Source organism: Podarcis raffonei, chromosome 3 (genome assembly GCF_027172205.1).
Source record: "Podarcis raffonei isolate rPodRaf1 chromosome 3, rPodRaf1.pri, whole genome shotgun sequence".
In the NCBI taxonomy this organism is placed as follows: domain Eukaryota; kingdom Metazoa; phylum Chordata; class Lepidosauria; order Squamata; family Lacertidae; genus Podarcis; species Podarcis raffonei.
The window spans coordinates 88,477,234-88,494,336 of NC_070604.1; the positions used below are offsets into that span (position 1 = coordinate 88,477,234).

Consider the following 17,103-nt stretch of genomic DNA (forward strand, 5'->3'; position numbering starts at 1 on the left):
GCCAGCATTGCCACTTATTTGGCCAATATGTACCTTTTCTGTGGTTAGTTGGGCATCTATTCTAGACCAGTGCCAGTCTGCCATCTGTTTCCTTTTGGTCTAGGGAGGCAATTTCTGCTGTTGGATGGGAAACTCTTTTTTGTGCACGAGTCAACAGAATATTGCCTAGTGGGTAGCAAGATGATATTTTCTCCTGTTTCTTCTGAGTGAGAGAGACTCTGAGAATGGCATCTTTCCCACAGCAGGAAGAGCAGGATTCTCACCCTTGCAGCCATGTGCCTGTTGGTGTTGCAGAAAGTGAGAAGTAAATTCTTTGGTCTCCTCTAGACTGTCAGTATTTTGCAAGAAGGATTCAATCACATGCCGGAAATTAAATCGCTCTGTAGAAACAAATCCACTTAAAAACAAAGCAAGGTTGCTGGTTGGTTTTCATTTTGTTTTTTTGCAACTAGGACAGTGATGGGGAAATGCACTAAAAAGTGGAGAATACAGTAGATGATTGATTGATGGGGAGATGTGTAACTCTGTGCAAGCAAATTGGGATGAATGCTCGTTGTCATATTACCTCCCTACAAGCAAATCAGGATGCACCCTATACCTTTAAAGCACATTCAAAACTCTTTCTTTTTCTCAAGGAATTGTGGGCACTGTAGTTTGCTCCTCACAGAGTTACAATTCCTAGCAACCCTCAGCAAACTATAGTGGCCAAAATTCTTTGAGAGAAACAATCTGCTTCGAATGTGCTTTAAAGGTACAGGGTGTACACAACCATATTCGAACCCCTGTGTAAGCATTGTGCAAGGAAATCAGGAGGAATGCTCAACAAACAGGAGGCTTTCAGTCTTTAACTGGGCTCAGCTTCCAGGGTGGAGGCATGCATCTATGTGTTGTTGAGTGGTTGTGGAGAATGAGCAGTGAAGCCTTTCCCCTCCTGCAATGGTACAGAAAATAGTTGTGAGCTGAAGAGCAGGGAAGTATGGAATCTTTGGGCTCCTGGTTGTGCAAGAACCTTCTGGGATGAATTGTTTCCGTAGGATCGGAGAAGAAGAATCACATCATCATAGAGTTGGAAGGGCTCCCATTTAGTCCAACCCCCTGCAATGCAGGAATCACAGCTATAGAATCCCTGACCATCCAACCTCTGTTTTGAAAACCTCCAGTGAAGGAGAGTCCACCACCTTCTGTTCCACTGTCAAACAGCTCTGTCAGTTCTTCCTAATGTTTAGGCAGAATCTCCTTCCTTGCATTTTGATTAAAATTATTATTCATCAGTCACTTTTTCCCAAAAACGAAACTCAAAGCAATTTTACAAAAATGAACATCAAAAACAAATATAAAAAGAGGCTAGAACTTCCTAAAATGCACAAATAATAGAAAAACAGATCTACACCACTAAAATTAAGATCCAAAGATGTGGGTGAATAAGAATGTTCTTGCCTAAAAATGCAACTGATGGTGCCAGGCAAGTGTCCCTGGAGAGAGCTTATCATAAGTTGAGGAAGCTGTCTTACACTAATTCAGACTGCTGGTCCATCTGTGATGGGGGTGGCTAATCTGTGGCTCTCCAGATGTTGGATTCCAGCTCCTACCAGCCCCAGTCAGGATAGCCAATAGCCAGGAATGGTGGATGTTGTTGTTGAGCAACATCCAGACAAGTTCCCCATCCCTGATCTACAGAGACTGCTAATGGCTTTCCAGAGTTTCTGGCAGGAAGCTTCCCCAGCACTACCTGGAGATACTGGGGATTGAGCCTGGGAATCTTTTGCAGGGAAAGCATGCTGTACCACTGAGCTCTGGCCCTGCCCACTCTACCATTGTCACATACGGTATTTTGGAAGCAAATTCCATACCTGAGCTGTGCTCTGTGTGACAAAGCATTTCTGTTTGTCTTGCCCTTAATCTCCATTTAGGGAGGGGGAGAAACTGCAAACTTGAGGATTACTTGATTGACAAGGGGACTATAAATCTGAAAGCTAGTAAGCCAACCAAATAAATATAATATGAAGTAGAGTTGGAGCGGGGCATAGTCCTCTGATTCTTTCTTATGCTTCTTGCTAATGAATTAGCAGCTGCACTGAGACAATCTTCAAAGCCCCATGGCTACCTCTACCAACATGACTCGAACTCAGGGCATACAGAATATTGTCAGTGGTCCATTGAGAGATCACAAACGTGTGATTTGCAAATTTTTTTGTAAGAAGCAATAAAAATAATATAAAATAAATCCAATGCTAAAGTCACTTGCAGATGACCTGCTTATTCGACATTAATCTTGATTTGTTCGCACAAAGTTTATGGCAGGTGAGAGAGAGAGAGAGAGAGAGAGAACGAACCTCTGGCTTGTGATTCTCACTAGGCCTCATCATTTTGGCCCACAAGTTGCTTTCAGTCAAATCATGTCCACCTGCCCACATGTGATGTCATCTATGATGTCAGCTGTGGGGCAGTTAAAGGTGCCTGCTATGTCCCTTCCCCGGTGCTTCCTAAACCTATCAGTTGACCTATTGGTCTTTGAACACTTTATACAACATACTGACTGGCTGGACAAAGTTTGTGGGGAGTTCATTCAACACTTTTTATCAAACAACCAGTCGGATTTGTTTTCTTGGGTCAGAGCCATTGACCTCCCACACTACCCAGTGCTTTTCCGCATCACTTTCCTTACTGCGAAAATATCTCTCTCCCCCCCAACCACACACTCCCGACGTAGCTTTGTTGCACAAAAGTGCCAAGTCCGTTTTGAGTGCCCCTCCTGCGCAGACCTCTGCATCCCACCAGCAGAATAGTAGCAGATCGGGAGGGCGTCCCTCAGATAAAGCATGCGCCGCCGCGTGAAGACAGGGCTCCTTTCCCGCAGGAGCGCCCGGACGCTTCTTTCCCTGCGCGCCCCGTCGGGGCTGTGGCCCCTTTAAGAGCGCGTAGCGCAGGAGCGCCTAGCTGAGCTTGCGGCGCTCGTAAAGCGGCCGCTGGCTGGACGAGGAAGCGGCGCCTGCTCTTTAGGCGAAGGCGAAGACGCCGCTGCAGCAGCCCGCAGGCTCCGCCGCCCCTTTCCCTTGCCTGGTGCACTTGGGCGTCCAGGGGGCTTGGCTGGCGGACGTGGGATGGCCGCGCCGGAGCCCTGAGCTCAGCCGTTTGCGGTGAAAGCCAAGTCCGGAGATGAAAAAAAGCGCTGCTTGAGCTTCTGGGTAAGTCCAACCCAAGTGATCATCGCTTTTTAGGGCGCTCTTTATTTTTAAAAAAACATTCTCCGCAGGCTACATTTATGGTCTCTTCTGAGCAGAGCAGCTGCAAAAACACAAGGGAGAGAGCCGAGCTGGGAAAGGAGAGCCTCTCGAGCGTTTGCAGCCCTTTTCTAAAATCAAAATCCTGTTTCCCACGTTAGCTCTTGGGCGAAGGCAAGCCTGCCAGCCTGCTGGCAAAAAGCGGTGCGTTGGACAGGCAGAAGTCGGTGAGAAGAAGCCTTTTTGTTTCTATTTTTGCACGGAATAGGGAGATTATTAACAGTGCAATGCTGTGCATGTCTATTCTGAACTCATTGGGTACATGCAACCTAAATATGACTTTCTTCCACGGGGTTTTCTTAAGGAGACTTGTCATTTATATTTTAGTGCAGAATTGCACGTCGAGCATTTTTTTCTTTCTGGAAGCGGCCGGAAATTATATTGGGAAGAGGTCAATTTCTAAAATGAAAGCGAAGGGGGGGTTGTTTTGAAGTGCCTGCAGATTTCTGAGTCGCAATCGTCGCCTGTAATTGAAATGGGCAGAAGCGAAGGCGCTGGGCAGCGTCCCTGGGTACAGTTCCCGCGTGGGTCGGGTAGAGGGCGCTGCTGCGACGCCTGGCGATAATCCGCCGTAAAACAGCCAGGGAAGTTGGTAAAACTCAGTTAAGTGAATAATTCAGTGGTGATAAGCTGGTAGAAAGGGAGTGGTGATTCATCAGGGCAGCGAGCACCGCAGTGCAGCATCGGGGAAGCAAACCCATTCATGATTTTGTGTAGACTAGTAGAGTTAGTCACGTGACGTGTTTTAAGAATGAAGCTTTTGGCCAATCGGAATTAAGAACATAGTATTAGGAATTCTTGACACACCTTCCTGAAGGTTCATCCCTTTGATGCCCATAGGTACTACGGAGGGATATGCAGAGCAGCTTAAAGCTTTGTGTTCTGTTTTGTTGTTGGCAGTGCAGTGATGCATCTGGCTGGATCCTGGTTAAGGAACAAATTTGTGGATCTTCCCAAACAGACATACATTGAAAGTAGCTGTGCTAATTTATTGGGGTGGGGGATCCAAAAATAACACAAAATTAATAGTCATATTTTTATTAGGACCAGCTAAATGTCTTAAAGTTATAAGTATAATCTGTCAGGTCCCCCAAACTCTTCTTCTGTCTGAATGTTATGCAAAAAACAAACAATCAAAAAAATTGGGGAGGAGGGGAGAGAACCCCCCCAAACAATAATGGTGCTTTTTTGGCCTGTTTTTGGGGTGGGTGTGTTAGCATCCAACCTTAAGAGCTCAGAGGCAATTACAAACACTTGCTCATTACTTTATGACATTTTACTTCTAGTAAAGGGATTGTCCTACTGTTACTTTTGGGCATTGGGATGGTTCAATAAATATTTCCTCAAAGGGTGTTGAGCTATGTATTCTGAACAGGAAGAGAAGCATGACAGGATGTGGTGCTGTCAGACATATGGTCCATTTAGCCTGACTTTGTCAAACTGGATAGCTGTGGCTCTTGAGCTGATTTCTAATGCAGATGTGTGAGATTTCTTAACACACGGACCTGTGTTCTTGCCCCGTAACTGTGTACCAACTATGGTCAAGTGCAGATGACAGTGAACTTGAAGGGAAAGAAACCTCACATTCATGTTCTTTGCTTTTTTGCTCATGTTGTAATGTTCACTGCCCTTGCTTTTCCTCGCTTTTGCATTACGTATAGTCATGCTCATTATTTTGACCCTAGCTCCTAAAGATGTACTTACACGTGCATCCCATTGAAGACTCAGACAAAATGAACCTTTGAGATCTGTTCCTGTGGTGTCGATACTGTTGTTTTGCTGGTGGGAGAGAAGGACAGCCTGAGTGACAGATTGTTTTAAAAATACAAGGTCATCAGCAGTTGATTGTATCTTTAGGATATATCTGAGACTGGCTGAGCTAGGCCATTATAAATGTATTATTCCCCCCCCCCCTTTGGGCTAAACCCTGTAAATTTAAAGTTGCAAAGCTGGGAGACAATTTACTGATTTACTGCTGACAACATGAGCTGGTTGCGTCTAATTCTTGGAAAAGCTGATGAAAACATGTTATGAAATCTGCTCATTCAGATCCTTGACATTTACAATTCATTGAGATTCCCCACCCCCACCCTCAGCTCGTGCTTATGGGTACTGACTGGTTTATTTATGTACATAAGAGTTGTGCATGGGAAATTTAAGAAGATGCATGTGTTTTCAGACATACCCAGTCTTCTTAGAGGTATATCAGGGTCATGTTTTGTCTTCATCTTTATTTCATACTTTTCATACATACTCCGTCTTAAAGGCAGAGGAGGGAAAGTATTGTTGAAAATTGAGAGAGCAGTTTTGGAATCCTAAGAAGTTGATTAGGTTTGTAAGGGAGAGAAGATGTACTCTTGCTTCTGTCAGGTTTTTCAATTGATCCATAGTCAATAACACTTTCCTCAAGCTGGGATTCTTCTTGTATAGATTGGTTATATTCACTCTGGTATGGAAGCATCATTTTTGGGGGTCAAATTTTGTCACGGGGACCTGTAAAGGAAAAAAAAGGTGCAGAAAGTTTTAGGTTCTACTGTGGCAAAGGAAGTGACAATACTATCCCTTCCTTTCTGATGGTCACCAAGTGTTCCTTCCAGGAATGAAGACGGCCTGGGCAGCTTTCAGTTGCATGGGAAATGTAATTTGTATCACAGGGCATAACATTACTTCACCGAATATCTTATTGACTGGGGTGTGAAGCAAGACCTTTTCTGTGGTGGCACCCTGGTGATGGAATTCCCTTTCTCAAGGGGCCCTTTGCTATTTAGACAGGTTGTTAAGACATTCACACACACACACACACACACACACACACCAAAAATGTTTCTGTCCTATTTTGCAAAGTATTGTTTTTGCTCTCACTTGGTTTGAGCGTACATTACCAATTGCTTTAGTTTCTGTAGTGAGCCACAGAAAAAGGTTGGATAAAAATATTTGAAATCAATAAAATAGGGGTTGAATATTCCCTAGATACCCGCTCCCTTACCCTCTTCTGCTGCATGGCAGGGTGTGTGGGAACAATGATAACCTATCAAATCCTGGCTAGGGAGAAGTCCGTTTTGGAGATCTATGGCTTTTATTGACTACACCAGAATTTGCCAACCTGATGCCCTTCTGATATTTGGAACTGCAGTTCCCAACAGAAACTGTTGGGACTGGGTAGGGCTGCTGGGAGCTGTAGTGCAGAACACTTGGCAAGCCTTAGGTTGGCAAAGGCCAGGCTACACCAACCTCCTTTCAGGGACAACTGAAGGTGCCGTCAAAAGGGGGGGTACTTGTTTAGCGTATTCACTAATATTTAAAAAAAATCAATGAATGAGCAAGTGCTGGGAAACCTTGCTTGAACTGTTTAGTACAAACATGACACTGCTTTCTGTCTTGGATTGATTTTTTTAAAAAAATTTAATTTCTTGGCTTCTGACATTTTTTTTCCTGGGTGGTGCACTGCATTTCTGTTGACACATGACCCCAAAGTCTCTGAAGCCTTTGAGTGAATTTGCCTCCTGCTGACCGTGGACTTAGCAACTTGTCTGTCCCTCCGCTGCAGGGTATCCACAACAACTTATTTCTTGATGGGATGCCCTGCTAAAATGACCTACTTTTTGCACCCTGCCACCTGTTTTCTGCACTCGCATGCTGCTCATTCTGGTATGTGTGCATAATTGCAATCTGGTCCTTTTAAATGCTGTTTTATGCTTAGCAAGTGCAGTGACTGAAATCTTCTGTTCATTGAATGGCTGCGTTCCGGGCAGAGCAATAGAGAGGGGAAGGGCAATAGCTCAGTGGCAGAGCGTCAGTGCTGCATGCAGGAGGTCCCGGGTTCAATCCTCAGCTTCTCCAGGTAGGGGTGGGAGAGAACCTGACCTGGAAATCATGGAGAGCTGCTGCCAGTCAGTGTAGACAATACTGTGCTAGATGGATCAATGGGCTGACTCTGTATAAGGCAGCTTCCTCTGTTCCTATTCCAGCTTTTTTGTATTAGATTATAGGATCCTGTATCTCCCCACTCTTCTTTTTTGCAATTTGCCTGTTGATACTACAATAACAAATACTTTAGTGCTTATTACTGTAGTAACAAATGCTATCCAGCTAGTACCCAGTAGTCTGTAAGGGCAGAGCAATAGAAAGTTCCTGCTGGATACTCCTGGTAAGTACTCCTGAAGTACCATTTTAACAGGCAATTTTATATGCCACCCTACAGTACCATGACTCCCAGGGCAGCATATAATTTTAAAAACAGAGACGTTAAAATCATAAAAACAAGACACCAGAAGAGTCACGGAAGCAAAACCACTAAAACCCAGCATGTCTAAAACCAGCTATAAAGCACATTTGAATGTCTGGTCACATTTCTTTGCCTGGTGCTGTGACATATTTGAGGTGCTGGGACTGGAAAGGCCCTCATTTCTCCTGGTCACCACTTGCCTCATTTTGGAGGGTGGAGGGACGTGGCGGAGGCTTTGAATTTACTGAGTTTATTTAAACCATTTTTACCCTGCTCCTTCAGTCAAAAGATTTCCCAGAGTGACTTAAATAAGATCAATACATGGCGTGTGTGTGCTTGTGTGTGTGTGTTGGAATTCCTGTCTTCAGGTTTATAATCTATATGGTCCAACGCAAAAAGGCGGGGGAAGGAATGAGGTGAGAAGAGGAAAACAAACAAACTTGGGCATTAGGTCTTAGAGCCACGTAGTACATCTAACAGGGATGGGGAACGTTTTTCAGCCAGAGAACACCTTCCAAAGGCTACATACAAGTAGTGGGCAGTGACAGAGGTGCTAGGAGGGTGGAAGATGTGATTCTTAACCTTCATTCTGTAGGCTACAGCCTCTTGTGGGAGAATTCTGTCTGTTTTGTGTTGCTGGCATTTGACACTGGCATTCTCAAAAATGCTCCCTTCATGCTTGTACATCTCATGTGACCACAGCTGAACTCCTTTAATAATACTTCATTTTCATAGGATGGTTTAGACGATGCTCTGAACTCTTCTACTGGGAAGACCACCCTCTTCCTTGAAGTGTATGTCTGCTGTTCAGTTAAAGCCAAAATGTCAAGTTTAGCGGTATAATAATGTGCTCTGGGACTTTAGAGTGTATGTTAAAGGATTACATCTTTAAACTAGCTCTGGGGCTTCTTTCACGCTAGGGCCACCTTCCATCATGAACAACCTTCTGGAGCTCTCTGTGTGTGGTGTTTGTATCCATGGGCAAAAGAGGGTGGAGCAATGGATGTGACTTTATCTTTGTATAGTAGGCTACAAAGGCAGACAACCACCCACACCTACACTTGCCCTTGCATTCAGTCACAGTTCAAGAAGAAATTCCAGCCAGGCAACAGCACTCAAAAAGGATATGGAGGAGGGATAGTGAGGGCTATGGCCAAGTGAGAGGGGTGTGGCCCGAGGGAGTCCCAAGGGCCAAATAAAGAAGCTTTGAGGGCCACATTTGACTTCTGGGCCTGGGTTTCTCAGTCCTGCTGTAAATACTCCCCAGAAGCCAAAATCCCTTGCTCCTGGAAAGTGGACAAGTCAGTGAGAAGTGTTCTGCAGAGATCATACCAGGACGGAGAAGATCAGCATCCATATTCTAGCATGCCCCTTTGCTGTTTGGAAGAAGAAGAAGAGTTTGGATTTGATATCCCGCTTTATCACTACCCTGAGGAGTCTCAAAGCAGCTACCAATCTCCTTTCCCTTCCTCCCCCACAACAAACACTCTGTGAGGTGAGTGGGGCTGAGAGACTTCAGAGAAGTGTCACTGGCCCAAGGTCACCCAGCAGCTGCATGTGGAGGAGCGGGGAAGCGAACCCTGTTCACCAGATTACAAGTCTACTACTCTTAACCACTACAGCACACTGGCTAGTGTCTAGACACTAGCCCATGATCTAGAAGTATATTTTGTTCCCCAGCTGGTTTCAGCGGCCCTCAATCAGTTGCTGATGAGTTCTCTTAATTTCTTAAATATCTGTTTCTTCTTCAGGCTTCCCCCTTACTTCTTGGAACCGACTGTGTTAAGATCCTTGAGCCAGATGGTTGTTTCTAAAATAGCTTGGCATAGTCTTGAAACAGGTTTTATTTGCTGTGTCTGTTTTTATAGGATTGGCTCAACAGCCTTAATCTTTTGCTCAAAGAATATTTTAAGAATGCAAATGGGAGTTTGCATTGCCAGGGTTTTTAACTGTTTCCTTAAAAAAACAAAAACCCCGCACTCCAAACACAACAAAGTGTTACAAATGACCATAATTTATTTATTTAGTTCTGCTGACGAAAAGATTGAAGATTGGTCTGCTTCTTTTAGACATTTAGCTAACAAACCATCTTAGTGATAAATGTGAAGGTTGGTGATGTGTCTCCTGCAGTTCCACAATCCAGCATCCACCTCCGTTCTCACAGTATATGTCTCAATATCTTCCCAAGTCCCCAAATGAATGAGACTTGCAGCATGCGAGACGTTTTTAAAAGCCATATATTTGTATGGTGGCAGTGCAGCTGCTGTGAACTGGTAATGGGTCCCAAGCCACTCATTGAAGGCCAGTGATCTGACTGACCCTGAGGATGGCGTTCATATCCTGAGCGTGGCCCAATTAAAAACAACAACAACAAACTTGCTCTTGACAAGTGCACGCCAGGTCTGTTCCAGAGGAAATGTGAGATTCCCCCACCACTGTCGTCTTACCCATCCCTACTCATCCTTCTAGGATTCTGGTATTCCATCGAGAGCAGCTCCATTCATGAACTTCAAAAAGATCCGAACTTCTTTGGCCGCTCATTAGGAGGAGCGGTTTTGACTTTTTTTTTAGCTCAGACATACCTTCCTGTCTTGATGGCCTGCATATTATTATCTAAGGTGGCTCTAGCAGAACTGCTGACTTGTAAAGAGGAGCTTATAGGAAATGAAATGGATGCCAGAGCCATTCTTCTTGAACACATCGTTTTCCCACTTCCTGGCCTTTCCCTCCGGGGTCTCGTATTTGGTCTTTGGCAGGTCTGAGATGTGTAGGTGGTTTGAAAGGTTGTCCAATCGCAGGATGATCTTGCCTGCTATAATTGCTGGTGCCTAATGCAATATCCATGCAGAGGAAGGTGGGCTAAGGACAGGCTGGAAGAAACCACCTCTGGCTTTTATGGTTTTGTCTCATTGGTGTCGTTTGCATGGCTCGAACGTGGCATTTTGTGGCTTCACAAATATACAATGTGGGTGCCATGTAACAAAATTTGGCGGGGCGTGTTGAAGACGTCTGCAGCTCTGTGGCCAGTAATGTTACCTAGATTTGGCTACTATGCAGCGCGATTGTATGGCTGTGTTTATTTTGAAATCTGCTGAAATAACTGTAACTTCAGCTCTTGGAGCAGAATTTTTCCAGCAGTTGATGAAGCTGGAGGGCTCTCCAAATGGAAATGCTCTTGTGTTATCATTTTCAGTTAATTAAGAAAATAAACGGCTGAATCCTGATAGAGGTAGTTTTACAAATTCTGTGTATATTGCTTCAACTCTGTGCTGGCTGCCCTTTCCTTTGAGAGAATCGGTTGCCAGAGTCCTGAAGCAGAACTGAGGGAGGGAGAGAGAGAGAGAGAGAAAGAGAAATACTGTAACTCATTTCTCTTCTAGGTTTATTAAGCGTGTGTTTGACTAAAGCTTTAAAAAGTGCCCAGAGAGCATGAACTGGAAACTCTTAGCCTCTGAGTGAGTTTTTGATGGAAACATTTTAAAGGATCAATTTTATCTGCTGGTACGGAAGCAAAACATTTTTGTAGCAACCCGATAATGCCAGTAAAATGACTTTGGATTGGATTGGCTGTGCCAAATTTTTGTTACAAGTAGAAAATGATACAGTTCCCTCTGTAAAGGAAAGGCAAATAAGAAATGGGATCAGGGCATTTTTCTTGGTACTCAGACGTCACATCCATTTTTAAAAATGTATCTTTTGTGCTCAGTTTATCTGAAGCTGCCACCACCTTAAAAGGTTTTAGATGCATAATTGCTAATGAATTAAAATCCTAACTTGTTCCTGTTAGTATGTATTGGAAAGGTGGGAAAAATCTCTTGCTACTGATTATTCTGATTTGAAGTGGTGCTGTTCCTTATCTACATTGAACACACTCTGTCTCCAATTAACTGAACATACTTTTTAGTATGATGTTCTTTTAGGGAAGCTTCCCAAGTGCGCTTAAGATGTGTGCCAGCACTGGATTTTTGGTCCTAATATATCCTATCCCGTGGATGCCAGCCAATGCATAATTTCAAGCCAGCAACTATCTCTGTGATTGTGTTTGTATTTCCTTCAGTGGCCGCAAATTCAGAGGTGTCTGCCAGGTTGCTGCGATCTATGACTTGGTGGTTTACACTGATCTTTATCCATAAGGTACCCTGCCCTCCTGTCCCAGCCATTTGGAGCATTTACCATTGCAAAAGGCAGACCAAAAATGGTGATAGAACCTTCTTTTCCTCTTAAATCTCTACATTTCTGCACCTGTTTCATTTATAAACGGACTCAGCAAATTGTCTTACCACTCCCATAATATTTTTGATGCTGGCTGGACAAATAAGGCTGTGGCTAAAAATATGTTTGTGCAGTATTGGAGAGAAATTCGAAGCAGTGCCCAGGTGATCTCTTGTTTCAGCACAGGCATCTCTGCTTGCCTGATCAAACAATATCCCCACTCCTCCCCCTGTACTCTTCTGGGGGTTCTCCTGACTCTCCCCAATGAGAGCCAATGAGGGTGGGGAATGGAAGGGGTACAAAGGGGAGGAGATAGGGTTAAAGACACCATGCACTAGCAGAAGCACATGTGCAGCTGAATAGCTGTGGATCTGACCCTTGGCACTGACATATAGGGATGTGGTGGTGCATTGAACAGTGTTTTGTAGGACCACGGACAAATGATATGTGTGGAAATTCACTGTACAGATGTGGTTCACTGGCCATATTCAAGGAATATAAAAAAATAAATAAATTGTCCAGTAGCACCTTAGAGGCTAACTAAGTTTGTTCTGGGTATAAACTTTCATGTGCATGAACACTTCTTCAGATACCGTAAGCTTATTTATTTCGACTGTGACAGACCAACACGGCTGCCTACCTGAATCCATATTCATGGAAGACAATCTTGCTTGGCTATGAGTGATTGCCAAAGAGAAGAAACCGAGCCCTTATCTGAGAATTCTGAGAATTGTGATTTGTTGTGCTGCAGCGTGATCTGGGGTAGATCTGCAGGTCAGTGTCGCTGGCTCTCTCAATCCCTTGCTGATTGTTATGGAGATTTTGTGTGATGTGGTACAGATCACAATCATGGGACTTAGGGTACAGATCAGGGTGGACATGGGACTTAGATATTATGCACCATATACAGTTTTGTGTTTTCATGTGGGTATGTTTAAAAGATAGCAACACACATTCCACCCCCCTCATTGTGTTTGATTCATTTCAACACACTGGGATTTCTCTGAACCATGCTTTATTATTTATTTATTCATTCATGAATTTAGATACTGCTTAATGCCGGAATAGGCCTCTGAGCAGTTTACAAGTGTAAAAACCAATTACACAGACATTAAGATCAAAGCATCCACCATTAGAATATGCAATAAAACAATCTCAATAAAATAACGCAATAATTAAAATAGGAAAATCTTGGTAAGAGATTTAGGAAATGCCTGTATGAAACAGGTGTATCCTCAAAAGCCTCCGGAATGCCAATACTGATGGAGGTCTCTCATATTTCCGCGGGGAGTACATTCCGTAACATGGGTACCACCAATGAAAAGGTCTGTGTCAGTGCTGCCATAAGCTGATAAAATGGTACCTCGGGATACAAATGCTTCGGGTTACAAACACTTTGGGTTACAAACTCTGCTAACTTGGAAGTAGTACCTCGGGTTGAGAACTTTGCCCCAGGATGAGAATGGAAATTGCACGCTGGCAGTGTGGCGGCAGCAGGAGGCCCCATTAGCGAAAGTGCGCCTCAGGGTTAAGAACGGTTTCGGGTTAAGAATTGACCTCCGGAACAAATTAAGTTCATAACACAAGGTACTACTGTACTCAGTAAAACACAGCACAATTAACTGGATTCCGTTTCTTAATCTGAATGCCTTTACAGAATTGCATAGTTTAAAAATTCCCAGAAGTGTGTTGGTAGGCGAGCGCTTCTAATAATTCTTCAGGGGGTAATGTAAAACTTTTTGGAGGCTCATAGATCTATGTTTGATGTTTTTCTAGTGATTTTTCCCGTAACACCAAGAAAGAACTTGCAGTCGAACCTAAGTAAGGAACCCTTTGCAATTTTAATTTCTTGAGTGGGAATGTGTCTAGCGAGGGTCTGAAAGAATGACATCTCAATTGATTTCTTTTTGTGGACAGGAGTTACTCAGCAGTCTACCGACTGCCTTGTTTCTCTCAGCAGGCAGAGAAAAGCTTTGCCCAGAGTACTGCCAAGAATAGAAGTGCCTTCATTTAAAAGTGAATATGGCTGCCATGGGGGAAGAAAATTGCACAGTTTCTTTTATTGGAGCTTGGGAAATATGTAACTCTTTACAGTTTGTTTCTGTCTCATTGAGAGCTGATCAGATACGACACTTTTTAACCCTCTCCAAAGGCAAGAAAGTGAAGACAGATTCCTAGAGGATAAGGCTTATTGATGGCTACTAACCACAGTGGCTTAATACGCCTCTTACTACCACTTGCTGAGAACCAGAAGTGGGGAAAGCACTGTTGCACTCATGCCCTGCTTGCAGGCTTTCTATAGGCACCTGGTGGGTCATCCTTGTGACAGCAGGATATTGGACTAGAGGGGTCTTTAGCCTGATCCAATGTGGTTCTTCTTACATTCTTATAAGGGGATTAGAAGAAATGTCTCTGCTTGAACTTGGGAAGGTAAAGGTATGTCAAGCCGATTGAGCTGTGAGTTTCATGCCAAGAGGCCAGGGGTGACTTCCCAGTTCTGCTGCTAGATATTCATCTGGGGAACTTACTTGTTTTCTGCTGGCATCTGTCCTGCCAAGCGCTATAAGTTTTAGAGAAAAGATGGTAACAGTTTGTTATGCTTGGAGGTTGTGTACAGTATATATCTTTTTGCTATATCCTCCACCAGTGAGATCGCGAAAGATGCAAGGGATTCTCACCTTTGCAGCTGAGGCCGGATGAATGGTTCTGACTCCTTTTTGGAGTTTTCCCTTTGGCCCTGCAGTCTCAATTGTGCTGTCTCAGTGTCAAAAGCTGTCTATGGAGGGAATGTGGGATTTCATACAAGGGTCAGGATCCAGGCAAAAGCAAATCATGGCTTTTCTGGTATCTAGCATCCTAACTGCCAGTGAGGGCTGTAATACATCAAATATGACTGGACCAAATTATGCTCCCTGCCCAATATTTTATATTTCTCATTGATCTTTAGAAATACTGTTTGTCCTCTCGATGAATAGGCAATAAATGTATTTCAGGTACGCGGATGAATTTACCTCAGGTAAATCCCATGCAAAGCTTTCAAATTCACTAGAAATCTCCGAAAACACAAACCATTCAGGAGAAGGAAGGGAACGGCCTGTTAAACTAGTCAGAGGCGGATGAACTTCTGTGCATTCTCCTTCCTCTGTTTAATTTATATCTTTATTCCCATGTAGCTTTTGGCCTTTTGCCTTCTTAAGGCTCAGGGCTTTCTGTGCTTCATGCTCTGAAACTTAAGGAGTAGGGTAAACTTGAACGCCAAGAAATTTAGTGAAGCTCTTCCCACCCCCAGCCCCGCTCCACCCTTTAAGCCTGACTTTGCCTGATATGATCCCTCCTTTCATTAAATTATGTGCTCACTTAGATCTGACTCTGCCAGAAGTAAAACAAAATGTCTTAATAGGATCCCAGGCAAGTGGAAACCTTTTGCCCCATAATTTCTGTCCCATTGGGTAATACAGCATACAACAAAAGCTTGTAGGAGGAAGTTCTGTTTCTCAGTGAATTTGGATGAAGCTCAGCAAGGCTCACATTGAATCAAGCGGGGGTCAGCTCTAGAGCCCAGAGTTTGCAAACATGCTCCAAAATCTGAAAACATGTCGAAGGAATGGCAGTAGCATCTTGCATGAACTGCAAATTTATTTTGCCCTTCAGAGCAGCTACCAGCTGGGTACGTTCTTATGATTTGAATATAGTCATGGAAAAATACAGTGGTACCTCGGGTTACAAACACTTCAGGTTACAAACTCCATTAACCCGGAAGTAGCACCATGGGTTGCAAACTTTGCCCCAGGATGAGAACGGAAATCGTGTGGTGCGGCAGCAGCGGGAGGCCCCATTAGCAAAAGTGCGCCTCAGGTTAAGAATGGTTTCAGGTTAAGAATGGACCTCTGGAACAAATTAAGTTCGTAACCCGAGGTACCACTGTATGTCAATTTCAGTTACTCCACGTTTCTCATTTTTCCAGTCTTAATCTCTGTTCTTCACATTTCTACATCAGCTTGCATTAAAAAAAAAAGGTTCTCAAATTCATTTGCTTTAGTGAGGATTTCTCCTAACATGCATATTTTAGTGTGCAATTTTGCCCAATGTATGCATATTTGCAAACATTTCCCCCTTTTATATCATGCATTTTTATGTATACTTTCCCTAATATGTGCATTTTGGTATACATTTCTGGGTTGGTGAACTGCATTGGAAAATTAGGAGAAGGGTGAATTTTGAAGGATAGTATTGTTTTGGTTCACATGTTACTGGGAAATGTGTTAGAATGGTAGGCTTATATTAAAATGTGAACCAAACAGATTTCCTCAATCCCTAGTTATGGCCAACTGTGAGATCTGCATCTCAGTGGAAGAGATGCAAGGTTTTTCTTCTTTTTTAGCCACATCCTGAGGTTTAACACACACTTCTTTCTTTCTTATATTGCGTTAATTCTGTGATTCAGACCATTATTCTCTCCTAAAGTGTGTAAAATCATGATAGATAGATAGATAGATAGATAGATAGATGATAGATAGATAGATAGATAAATAAATAAATAAATAAATTGAAACAGGCTCTGCATCAGGCTTATGCAGACAAGCTAAGAAGACACAGCACATGAGGAAAGGAAGAGTGGAGGCAAAGGGTTGAGGAAGAAGTTCAGTTCTTCATGGCCACAACGAAGCGGCGTACACAGTCTACAAGCATTTATATTTAGTCCAGGCCATGTTGACTTTCTCTTGCTGATGGCCTTGCTTGAAGAGTGCTTGGTGACTCTTGTTCCTTTGGCCAATGGTTGGGGCTAGCATGTCCTTTCCTTTAGTCTGGCAGTCTCAGGGCTGAATTCTACCAACAGCAAATGTTCCAGCCTATGTTTTCTTTGCCCATCTTCTCTCCTCCGCCATCACCCCATCTCCCAAAGCATCCCATTCGTCTTATTTGAGCTGAGCACAAGCCCATCTGTTCTTAACCACACGGCTGCTTTCAGCTGGGAGGGGGTTAGTTGTTCTGTCTAGACGTGATGATGGAAAAAAGCAGAGCTGATTTTCATTAGCATATTGATGTTTTCAAAATGTGTTGAAGGATACAGGATAATGATTCCCCGGGCTTCCGCTGTATGAAAAGTTTTTGAGCGGCAAAACATAATTTGCAGCCTTGCATTCTGTCGACACTCAGTAGGGAGTTGGGACTTGCTTGTGGATTGATGAGGCCAATGTTCGTCTGTATAATGAAAGCCTTTAAAAAAAACTGGAGGACTCATTAGGAAGAAGCAACAACAGCAGCAGCAGCAACAACAACAGAGAACTACATGCTCAGAATCACTTACCATCCCTTCAGTTCTCCAAACCTTTACATTATTGCAGCATTCACCCTCCAGGCAACATTATGCACAAACTTGATTTA

General features: G+C 43.5%; 1 protein-coding gene across 3 annotated transcripts in view; it reads left to right on the forward strand.

Moving 5' to 3' along the window:
* DAAM2 (dishevelled associated activator of morphogenesis 2) overlaps nt 1-17,103 on the forward strand; it is a 212,608-nt gene that overhangs the window by 25,036 nt on the left and 170,469 nt on the right. Inside the window, exon 1 of one of the 3 annotated variants that reach the window (XM_053382938.1) lies at nt 3,021-3,185. The exons of the other annotated variants lie outside the window; for them this stretch is intronic. The gene's annotated coding sequence lies outside the window, so the exon portion shown is untranslated. Of the gene's footprint in view, nt 1-3,020; nt 3,186-17,103 lie in introns of those variants that run through there. 3 annotated transcript variants of the gene reach the window in all.